The following is a 12,393-nucleotide window of genomic DNA, read 5'->3' as shown; positions in this document are numbered from 1 at the left end:
AGGATTCCGCCCCGACCTACCAAACGTTCCTGTAGAGTAGCGCTGCACCTTGCAAGCCGGAGACGAAGGCTGTGCGTCGCTTGTTATCTTCCCCCCTTATGATTCGTGAGTAATCTATTGCGTCTCTGTCTCTGCTAATCCAGCTCCAAGTTTCGCGCAGGTCATACAAGAAAACAACTCCAGCGTGAAAATTTTCGGGTAGGGTAGGGACTGCTGCATCGCGTTTGGTTCTGCTCAGCTCGACACCGGCCGGACAGGACATGCGCTCGATTCTTGCCAGGCGAATCTATCCATACACGCCCCCGATTCCACTCCACTCCAGTTTCTCTTTCTTCTTGCCATGGAGCTCTGACTTCCAGAGCAGATCATGTCACCAATTTTTTTCCAGTAAGTGCACAGCTGATAATTGAGAAACCGACGGTACTAGCGTTGAAGGGCTCAAGCTCGATGTGATCGTTGAGGGGACGACTCGCCCCAAAGTCTACTAACCCAGTACCGCATGCATTCGTTGGCTGCCGCGGCCCGTCAGATGCTCACGACGCCTGTACTACTGCACCGACCCGCTGAAGTTTCAACGAAGAAGAGATGTGCGTGGTCAGAGTTCAGAAGGGAATATCGTGAGGTCCGAGTTCGTCTGCGATATCATGCGTTGCTCGTGATCGCAGAATGCGCGATCGAGCTCCAGGAGAGCGCGCGTGAGCTTTCATCAGGGACAGGATCTCGAGGCGGGAGCGGAGATCATCGTCGCGTCTCCCTGCCTCAAAGTTTTCCATGCTCCGTAATCTTCACTGATCGGCAGCACCGTCTCATCTTTCTTTTCTGCCTCAGGAACAGGCAACCGGCTCTGTACGGTACTTGTGTGCGCTCTTGGACCGGGGTGCTTGTTCTTCTTAATACGGTGCCTCGAAAACCTATGGGTACGCGCGTGCGTGGAAGATCGCGTATTCTAATCCGATCCATCTCGCAGCGTTTGTTGGGTTGCATGCCGAAGGATTTGCAGCGCCAGGGCATCTCTGGATCTTATTTGCATGCAGCAGGGCGTCTCTGCCTCTCTGGATCGCGCATCTAGCTGCGCGCATCTTTGATCTGACGCTTGGTCTACAGATACTCTGAAGAGAATGGATGGATCTGTTTGTGTGATCTTGTCCCGTGATCAGCTGTGTCATCCTCACAAACCTCAGATCCTTTTGGAGATCAGAGAGCAACTGGAGAGTCTTTTCTGTCTCGTGCAAAATTATGAGTTCCAAACGTAGTAGAAACCTGGTCTGCAACAAAATGAAAAGAAGAGTGAGAATCGCTTACTGAGAATAAGGGTTCGCAAGTGCAGGACAAAATCTACAGCTCAGGGAAACTCTTATGTTATTGTGCTGATTTTGGCAATGCCATCCTGATGCAACGCCATACCCTCTCGGCCTCTCTCACCAATCAAAGCCGAGCAAAAGGGACGCTGGGCTGCCAAGGACTTGTGTGGAAGCTTAACAAGGACCTGCAACATTCGCCTACTCCTCTACTCCCACGCATCAAGGGCACCACATGCATGGTAGTCCATCAATGATTCATGTATGCACCGTCGGCGACCATAGCAGAAAGAGCGAAGTAGCCCATGTGGAGAACAGAGGTTTGGAAGGAAGCCCAAAAGAAAGGAAGAGGATGAGCTCAACACGAAAATGAGAGCTTTTGCAACTTTGCTCCAAGCAGAGGTGGAGGCATGATCTTGTGTAGACTCCGAAACGGGTGAAGCTATCAGTGGGAGTGCGAACTGGAGTGTGGAGAGTGCGTGACCACACCCCATACATTTCGAACAACATTTCCTGAACACAAAAATTCTTGTGCCCTAGACGATGATCGACCAGTATATTTGCAGAATCTAGTCCTTAAACTTTGATCCTTCTGCACGGCAGGGGTTTGTATGATGTTGAACGCACTGAATAATTTTATTTCAGGCTGATTGCAAAGAGTGAAAGAGTATATAGGGAATAAGCATATGGCTTTCAATCCTGCAATTCGAACAAGCTATATATTGCAGAATTGAGAGGTCCAGTTAGAATGCTATGTTGGCGCCACATTGACAGAGACACCCAACTGAGACAAATTCTGAAGTTGGGGGAATATGGATTGATATGAGATACAACTCGTGAGGTTACGTGTTAGCCTGATTCTAATATCAGGCACATGCGGTCCATATGGCTGGCTCCATCAAAAGGAGCAACCACGCATGCCTGCGTGAACCAGCCATGAGCCCATGATATGGTAGCAGGATTTGAGGTATGGCGCCAAAGTGCCAGCAATGGAGTCCCTGAGAACATTCCAAAACCCCTTTGCTTCTTTCTCTTTTCTTAATCCTCTTCGCATGCAGCATCGCAATTAGATAAAGATCATTTAGGAGAACAAAGCTCCTAGTCATCTTTCCGCGCCATCGGATCGTTTCAACATGGCAGGGACTGTAAGGCTGCCTCGTCATTTGCCCTGTCCGGACTTTGCTTGATTTTTTCTTCTCACCTGCATAATTCGACAGTCCAATGGCTATATATAACTTCTGACTTGTATATCTATATGACAGGTTTTATTCTTTAAACAGAAATGCTAGATGCTTTGTGTATTAGGGTGACTATTATTCAGTCAACACTAAGCCCATTGATGTAGCCACTAAATCCAGATAGAGCCATCTTCTTTCCTCTCACATCTTTCCTCTCACATCTCACGTATACACCACATTTCCCTTATCTGCTCCTCACCAAAGTAGTGCATCCGGTGGCTACTGAATTCGACGAAGAGGTCGACCTCACTGAGAAACATCCAATCCAATACTATCTTTTTTTATCTACCGACTTGATCAGATGATCATGGCTTGTCATTCCTGGCATTTTCAGGTAATTGCACCTACCAGTTCTTTGCGTACCATCACAAACAAGAAACGATAATTGAAAGAAAACTAGGAACAAACAGGAGTCATGTTGTCTTACTTTAATCCATGTTTAGCTAGTTATAACATGGGCATGTGCTCGTGGTGGTAGCATTTTGGAAGGGGACATGATGCCCCAGGTGCCCATCTCTCCTGCTTTCTCTAGGCCTGGCTATTGTGGTTCCACTTCCACACCCTTTGCATGGATGCAAGAGAAAGACTTGATGCAAAACCATGAAAGAAGGCCCAAATGTGATGTGCTCTCACCTCTCTCATGGACAAAAGTGCATGGAGATCTCCTCGTCCGTTCATTGACTTAGAAGCTTTTGTTTTCACTCTGCTTTGCTCGTCCAAGTCCCTATGCATGGGAGTTAATTTAAAAAAAACCACCATATTACCGCGCAAAGTTCGCGAAACCACCAGTATTCTGCAAAATTGCTCAAAACCACCAGTATTGAGCGAATTCTTTTCAATGTCCACTGATTCGCATTTTCAATGCGGGTCCCACTGTCAGTGTTGACGTGGCAAAGAGAACCTTGCAACCGAGGCAGATCTAACTATGAGGGCCTTTTTGTAAATTTTAGCCCACTTGTAAGCTCCTCCTTCTTCTTTTTCTTCTTCTATTTGACCCGTCCCGTCTCCGTCCCTAGCCACTGGCGCCGCCGCCCTCTACCTCTGCCCTCTGCCAAGATGCCACCTGCTCACTCGCGCCGCCCCTCGCCACGTCCCAAGCGTGCCTGCAGCCGCGACCGGGAGCAACCGCACGCCTCTGCTCGCTCGCGCCGCCACTCGCCCCCGTCCCGAGCGCGCCTGCAACCGCTTCCCCATCCAAGGTGTCGCCGCCACGTCAGCCTGATAGTGGGTCCCGCTGTCAGAATCATCGTTAGCACGGCTAAAAATGTGAATCAGTGGACATTAGAATGAACTCGCGCAATACTGGTGACTTTTTTCAATTTCGCTAAATAATGGTGGTTTGCGAACTTCACACGGTAATGTGGTGTTTTTTTTGGAATTAACTCCTATGCATGCCTCTATAGTTTTGAAGAATAGACAACCATTGGTTGCTTGCTTTTCCATTAAGATCATAAAAAAGGTTTTACAAAAAAGTTCCTTACATGCAGCTAAGAGCATCTCCACCGGCCCCTCGATAGCTATTTGGGGGCCGGCGCAGTTTTTGGGCTCTCACCGGCGCGCCCCAAAAAGCGCCGGCGCGGATCCGAGCCCAATAGAAGCACCGATAACCCCGTGCCGACCCCTTTGCAAAGGGCGCAAATCGGGCACACCGGCGCCAAGCTCCACGACGGTTTTCGCAGGTGGGGCCACCTTGGCAGCGACCCAATGGCCGGCAGCATCATAAATGTGACGCCTCGTATGCTCTGCGGCCGGTTGCCGATGAAGCCAACGGTTCTCCATGCGTAGATGCCGCCGTAAATGCGACGTCTCGACTGATGTGTAGCTAGTTAGCACCGCTTATTTAGTACGCCCTCCTCCGTCGTGCTATCTTCTCCTCTCTCCACCACCGCCGCGCTATCCTCTACTCTCCACCACCGCCGCGCTATCCTCTACTTCCACCACCGCCACTTTCCTCAGCAGAACAATGCCTCGGCGGCTGCATACGACATACTCGATGCTTGGCCGTAATGGCCGCACGCCGCCAACGGCGCCGCAACCACCACCGCAACCATAGCCGCCGCAGCCCGATGAAGAATTTGACTTCAACTCCGATGACTCAGACGACTCCCAGTTCGCCGAGTGGGACGAGGCGTACATATCAGACGCTGAAGCTGAGGCAGCGCAGTGGGGCAAGCAGCAGCAGGTCCCCGGTGACCCGGAGCAGGCGGCGATCCTGGCCTCCTTCAAAATGCAGCGCTTCTGGGGGCTGAAGGAGGAAGAGCGCGAGTTCGTCAACGACGCCAACTTCGAGCACACAGTCGAGAGCTCGCTCCAGCGGGCGGCCACGGAGGAGGCAGGGCGTCTCTCATGGCGGCCAAGCGACAGAAACTCCTTGAGTTCAACTCTCAGCAGGCTGAGGCGGCCACCCGTGAGCAAGCGAGGCTCGTCCAGAATGAGGCGTCTCGCCAATGGCTTGCGTCTCTGGGGGCAGCGCCACTGGCAAGCTCCAGCGTCGCCGGTGGCCATGCTCCACCGCCAGTTGCACGAAGCAAGGGTGAAGAGGCGGGCACGAATGCAGGCGGCAAGGGGGAAGAAAGATGACGAGGCAGATCCTTCGCGCGCCCCAACCTATGGCCAGTAGATTAGGATTCGATCTAGTTTGAATTTTAGGTTTTACTAAGTTTTATATAAATTTAAATGAAATTTCGTCAGTTGCTTGTTTAAACTTATTTTGGAATTTTTTTTGATGTTACTAGTGTGTGCAACCGCTCCCCAAATTAGATATCAGACGACTCTCATATCGCGGTACCAACACACCTACCGGCGCTTATTTAGGGCCCCTGGTGGACATGCTCTAAGCTGTCCTACAGCAGCACGCCAGCACCTAGGACTACTCCTCACTAGATGATCCGTTGCGCTATCGCGCAAATGGCAGAATCTAACCTATAAGTTTTAGCTTATTTTAGCATTAAGAATTATCTTGGAATTTAGCTGATTTAGTATAATTGTAGACACACCCATTCCATCGAGGTGTTGCAGTAAGATATGACAATTTAGTACAATTTCACACTATTTTTTCAGCTTTTATGCTTTTGTATAGGCTCTCCCATCAATTATGGTTATTGTATGTAAAAAGGTAGCATCATAAAAAGAATCATAAAATAACAATTACTAATTCCAAGAAGAATGTTTCTACTTACGGTGAGTAGCAAGACAAAAAAAAAATGGGTTCAAGATTTTGAGACCCTTATCGGACACCATCGGAACCAGGAACTATTGCAAATATTTTCCTCGCGTAAATAATTTCCACCTCTATTCTCGGCTGATTCCGCTCATCCCATTGCAATTTGCATTAACGGCTCAATCTCTTCCTCTTAACCCATCTGCCTATCCTCCGTCTTGATCTGCTACACCTCCCTCCATCCACCTAATCCGTTGACCAAGTACTATGTCGCGGCCATCCACACCATCAACCACAATCACCCACACCATCAGCCACCTACGCCATCAGCCTTCTGTTGCTGGCCCCAAGATTTACCATTTCAAAATTCTAAGACAATATGTTGTCATTCCAGAATCCCAACATGATACGAAATCCATAATTTTATGGTTACGATACTGCAACCATAAGTTTTATCCATGATATTATATATGTTTGAGATTTATATCTAAACCATAAGAAGACGCACATTAAACATAATATGTAGGCAATGATTGAAGAACATATGACTACTTTGTTCAACTTACATGTCAATAACACTACAATCTGTGTACCTTATGAAGAAAGGAGAAGTTAATCAAAAGATTGAAATAAACAAAATGTTGCCAGCAGTGGCTTTTCTGGAACCCTCCCAATCTGATAAGATCCTACTTAGAAAAGCTTACGTAGTTACCACATGAGGTTGATTCCACAACCAAGAAGATAAACCAGGTGGCAGCGCGAAGGCAGATAGGTAGGACATCACATTATCTTAACAGCCTAGCAAACAACCCATAGGAGAAGCAGCACACGACAAGGCCCCGGCACAAAGACACAAGCAAGAAAATATTGTACCATAAGCTTTATCCATGGACTTATATATGATTGGTACTGTACTAAGGAATAATTTGTGTTTGCACACTGAATAGTTTACTCTCTTCGGTTAATATCAATTTATATCTTATATTTTCAGATGAAACACATGTACTCCCTTATGGGACTGCCAGATCTTTGTCAACAAACAGTGTGCATCGCAAGGAAAAATTGTAACCCATACATTATGATTGCCAGGACAACCTCCCACATGTAATGCCTCGAGAGCATGAGCTGACTTGTGACAGTTTCACAAGACATATTCAAAGCTATGTTGGATAAAAGAGAAATTCAACCAAACTTGGCTTGAAGAATGAGCACACCCAACCTTGAGAGATCATCCATTGCCCGCTTGAGAATCAGTCTATAGAAGAAAGAAAAATAGCCTGACTAATACAATATTGTTCAGTAAATGGAATTGAATTGCATGCACAAGTGTCGTCTGTGATGCACAAGTGAGTTGACCATTCCACCTGCAACAAAAACCTAATAACCCATTTAGTCCTTGGAAATTGTACCCCAACCTCCGATTTCCAACTCCTCACGAAATGCCCCATCTATATTGAATTTCACCATGACAGTGGGAGTAGGTTTCCTACGAACACATTGCGATTAAGATTCTTCTATTCATAAGAGAGAAAAATTACCTTGGGTCTTCTTGATACTTCCTTCTTCTTCCTCAAACCTGCACACATCGTGTTATCGTGTTTAGAAAAACATCCGTTAGCAATTGAAAACCAGAGTGCTGGACGCAGAGAAAAGAGGAGGCCCCCTGTCCACAGGCTGCAGCTGATGTTGGCTACAACAGGCCACACAAATGCATGCGCTAGAATTTACCGCCACCGCCTGACAAAAGCCTGCCGCCCAACAAGTTTACATATTATTAATGAGGCCAAAGTTTTCTTCGTCAACTTACAGGCTGACCAAGCAGAAAGAAATGCATCATTTTATATATAGTTCTTGATCCATCCACATATTGTACTTACGGCCTGCAACATAATTCTAGCACACTTCCTTTCTAGCATATGATGGTTGTCTATAAAATAGCAAACCCAATGAATAAAGCAGGGTCGAATAAAAGAAACGATATAGTTTAGTAAAGCCATCGCTGGCTTACTCCTGATCAAGTACCGCAGCTGGCAAAGTAGCTATAAGAATGACTTCAAAATTACATTTGATTTGAAGGGCTAGCCCACAACAATGACAAAAGGGTAGCGGTAATAACAAATATTTCAAAGCTACAGAATATGAAAGTTCATGCTTTCTAATTTCCAATATTATGTTTATATTATTGTGTATAAACTTGGTCAAACTTAAAAAAATATTGACTTTTGACTAATCGTTAGATGCCTTACATTTTGGGATGGAGGGAGTACATAAACATAAGCTACCTATATTCAGTTATAGGGCCACAAATAATAGTCACTCTCCCAACTGAAGGGAGTGATGATAATATTTAAGCGTGACCTGCTCCCATTATTTAACTTGACCTAATGGCACATCAAAAATACTCCTTAAGCACACTGTCATCACTCAAAACGCAGGAATGATGCCAAGATGATGGGTGTTGTTATAATGAGGGCATCGTAAACATCTTGCTTCCCTCAAAAATAATTGATGGATCATTTTTACCCAAGAAGTATTGTTATAATGAACTAAAATACAAGGCAATGCACCTGAATACCAACATGGCTTAGTAAAACCAGTGCCTCCAAGAAATGAATTCTGATCTTGAAGCTGAGATGGTTTACCTAGAAGAACCATAAAGCAATAATACTACCATAAGACAAAGCTAGAATACTCTAAGCTAGAGTACTACCACGGGACAAAGCCAAAATACTCTAAGCTAGAATACTACCGTAGGACAAAGCAATAATACTGTGAATAAGTTTGTACTTGTACACTTTATGAGTAAGTAGATGCTGTCACAAGCAAGTATCAGACAAATCTCTAGCTACTGACGGTGACCAGCTGTGTAGAACAATAGACACACCTTGATAGTAAAACAGAGTAATACATGCAATGCTAAAATGAGAAGAACATATATGACCGTAGAAAACATGAATAATACAAATTTAAAATGAAACTCCTCATTGCCATAATATACTTGCTGTAATGCTATAACCCGTGAGAACAAAACTGGGGACTCTATATAAGAGAGAACCAAACTTATGCATGCAGCATGTGGAATCCACTACATCCAGATTTCATGGATGTGCAAGCACCAAGGAGTAAAATTGCATAGTATGTGGGGTGATCATCAGCAGCCCACAAAGGCCATTGAGGCACGTAGATTATACTAATTACCTGACCATCCAACATCCTTCCATCATGTTTGACGCCTGAAGGTTTTCCTTCGTTGGTGCCTTTACCGGCTGTATTTTCTATTTCATCTGCATGCCAAACATGGTGTGATTAACATCTAACTTCAATGGTTTACATATTACATGGAAATTAACAAAATATACTAAAACATACAATTTATATAAGTTGGGGTAGAACCTTCAGCTGGTGCTTGTCTTTGACATCTTGCTTAGCAAGTGCCCATATCAGTTCAGGGTCAATTTTAGATTGTCAACAAGTGACGAAGTCTGAAGGTGATGCTTCTAGCCTACAAGCATGCTCAAATCCTCAAGTCTTGTGCTCTTTTCGAATATTGGCCCACTCTGTAGATGCTATGAGTACCTGAAACAGAACATGTGCGACCTCTTCAAATCAATTACGAAAGATACAAAACCAGATCAGCTAAAGCTTCTACAACACAGATTAATTATAATACAGTGGATTATCATCAATAGCACAAAATAATACCTCAAAATCCCTACATGATAGGCAACTGGGAGTATCATTCAATGGCACCTATTCTACCAAACTAACCAGCGGTGCGACAAAAGTTTTCGTCAAACAGTGAGATTGGACGGTAGAAAAGCAACAAAGTGAAAGATCAAACTAAGCTGAGTATCATGGCACCCTCTGAACTCTAAAGTGTAATAATTCATGAGGAAACCATATTAAAGGTTATTGTTGGGGGACTACTGACACTAAATTTCATTTATTCTTTATAATGGATAATTGTTTACTAACAGTCCTAGGCCAGAGATATTTTTGGTAAACTCATGTTTCTAAAAAATAATGTACTCACCAACCAAGAATGGACTATCAAACACAAGGGTAACCCACATAACCTGGAAAGCTACAGGAAATATTTCTCAGAGCATGAATAGCATATAACATCCTGATACATACAATGACATTTTCTGTGCTTTATATACTTAAGGAATATTTAGTTACTAACAATAAGCACCAATTAACCAATTGCTTGGGTTAAACTTGATTGTGTTCACAAGAGAGATAAATCACCTTGGTCTTCTTCTCCACCATACTCTTTATCTAGAATCTGCTCTTCTTTCTCAGTCCTGCGCACATTGTGTTCAGGAAAAGAATCAATTAGCTAGCAATTGAAAATCAGAGTGCTTTACTCAAGAAAAAGAAAAAGACCAGAACGCTAGAGGATGAAAACTATGAAGCACCTCAATAACAAACACACGGTCGCAAACCATCCTAAACCCAAGGCCTAATGCGGGTTGTGTACATATAATTTCAAGCTCAGATATGTCACAAACAAATTTGCACGGTTACTTGTTTATGATTAATTACCTCATTTGAAGATACGGTATCTACAACTACCTGCTTGTGTCTGATCTGAGCGGACTGCACCACCAGCGCACGGGACGCAGAGGCCACATCAGTAAGTAAACCTGATGATGTCTTGCTCCCTTAAATCAGATTGTGAGAACCATTTTCTTAAAAAATAGAAAAGAAGGGACATGATGTGTTTTCTAGTAGAGCCATAACACTTACTTAAGATGCACAGGGACAACAATAATAGGGACATAACACTCAATTCAAATGCTAAATAAATAAGTACCAAGAAGAAGGACAATCATGGCAAAGGCTTGCATTATGTAGAAATGAAGATTTTCTTAATCTACATGCACTACTTTTATTTCAGTATACTAATGTAATAGTATCAATGAATTATAAAGAGCAAATAAAATCGGTAAAAGAATTATAGGTCATATATTCATAACGCATGTAGAAGGTCATCTCTAGTAATATGGATTGAGTTGGAATCTACATCAAATGAAGTAAATATAATTATGCATGTCAAGTACGAGTACTGCTCCAAAATACTCTACATGTCAAGACGGGTGAAATATCCAAGTGGTCTACTTTCCAAAAGAAAAACGTGAGGCAAATGGATGATTCTTACGCTAACCACCATGTTCATGCATCATATACGAATTAGAAGGACACATTGGTACACTTCTCAAAGTATTAATGCATGAATGGGTAATCAAATTCTTAAATACGGCCTAGTGTACATCAATAAATTAGATTTTCGTCCAGCTTTCAAAATATAAAGCCACCGATTTGTTTTCCAATGTTTGCCGCTTAGAGTTCATAACTTTGAAACATGTAACGATGTATTTGCTGCTGGAGATACATCGGGGAATGCAACATAAGCCTTTCCCACAGCGAATCACTATTTTATTGTACATAGCAGTTTAACCAAAAATCTAACCATGTAGGAGAAAGAAGATAGCATGGATTGTCACAATCACTATAGAAACAATCAAGACCGAAACAAGGATAAAAAAAACAAAAAAGAAGGAACAAAGCTTTCTCACCTCACCATGCCATCAAGAACTCACGCCAAGCCCCGGCAGCCACCCTCCAGTACGCTTCCCCGCTCGCAGCTCGAAGAGAGGAGATGTAGAATTTGAGAAAAACTATTGTGTGGACACAACAAAGCATAAGACACACGGAAAGAGAGGTGTGGAAGATGTGCTTTCTTGTACCAGCCATGGACAATATTAACATAAATGCTGCATGTAATCGCTAGTGGTAAGATGCTGAGAACCTACCTGCAAATAGAAGACTCATACTCCTGTATACTCATCTCAGACTTCAGTGGAGTAATACTTTGCAGGCATCTCTTACCATTTTAACGAAAGAAAGGACCAAATCTACAAAATAAGAGAGACAAAAATAAGTAAACATATAATACTTTGTTTCCTAAACAAAAAAAATATAGTCCTGAAAATAAGATAATTTATGGCCTAGTCAAGAGACATTGTGCTGCCTATCAACATTACAAAGCCATAAGAAATGGTTCACATGGCAAGACTGACCAGGTGCTCAAAATAGTCCTAGAATGGCACACTTAGAAATATAAAGACAAAAAATGAAAGAATATAAAGACTCTATATAATGCTAACGAAAAATGTGAAGAACCAACAGTTAATGTACAGTTTTTTAGTGCCGAAGTAAACTAAATTCAAAATTATAGATGGAAAATTCACCCTCCTCCAACACAACAGTTTTGACCAGTACTGGTCGCCTCCTTCCTACAAATCACCTTCCTGGGACTCTTCTTTTTGCTCAGATCCATGACGAAGCTGCAAAAACAGCAGCAAATCCTCTTAACCATCAACAATTTTATAATGAGCTGAATAATAGTTACAACAATATTATTACGGCAACGTTGCTAATTAGTGTCCAGTGGAATCATTCAAGATTCAGAGCCATTCAGAACTTACTCCATTGCTGCCATCCTTTTGATGATGCCCAGGATAATCTGGAGGCTCCAAATAAGCTCACATCAACAACCAGCGCCTTGCAAACCAACAAGGCCTTGAAGCTCTTCACCTTTAGACCAACCTACTCAAGAAAGAAGCAAAAGTTAAACCTCAAAAGCATCAGTTGGTGGCTGCAAGATTTACTACTACACTAACCACATCAA

The 12,393-nt window shown here is 43.5% G+C and overlaps 1 long non-coding RNA gene across 1 annotated transcript; it reads right to left on the bottom strand.

The window, feature by feature from the left end:
* Positions 1 to 9,153: 9,153 nt before the first annotated feature.
* Positions 9,154 to 11,348, bottom strand: LOC124669535. Its single transcript, XR_006992223.1, has 3 exons — positions 11,279 to 11,348; positions 9,883 to 10,003; positions 9,154 to 9,272 (listed from the first exon to the last, which is right to left on the bottom strand). It is a non-coding gene; the product is annotated as an uncharacterized LOC124669535 (long non-coding RNA).
* Between the last annotated feature and the right edge of the window lie 1,045 nt (positions 11,349 to 12,393).

The sequence above is a fragment of the Lolium rigidum genome, chromosome 7, assembly GCF_022539505.1.
Source record: "Lolium rigidum isolate FL_2022 chromosome 7, APGP_CSIRO_Lrig_0.1, whole genome shotgun sequence".
Lineage (NCBI taxonomy): Eukaryota > Viridiplantae > Streptophyta > Magnoliopsida > Poales > Poaceae > Lolium > Lolium rigidum.
Note: the sequence above shows the minus strand (reverse complement) of the source record. Positions and strands in the feature narration are given on the sequence as shown.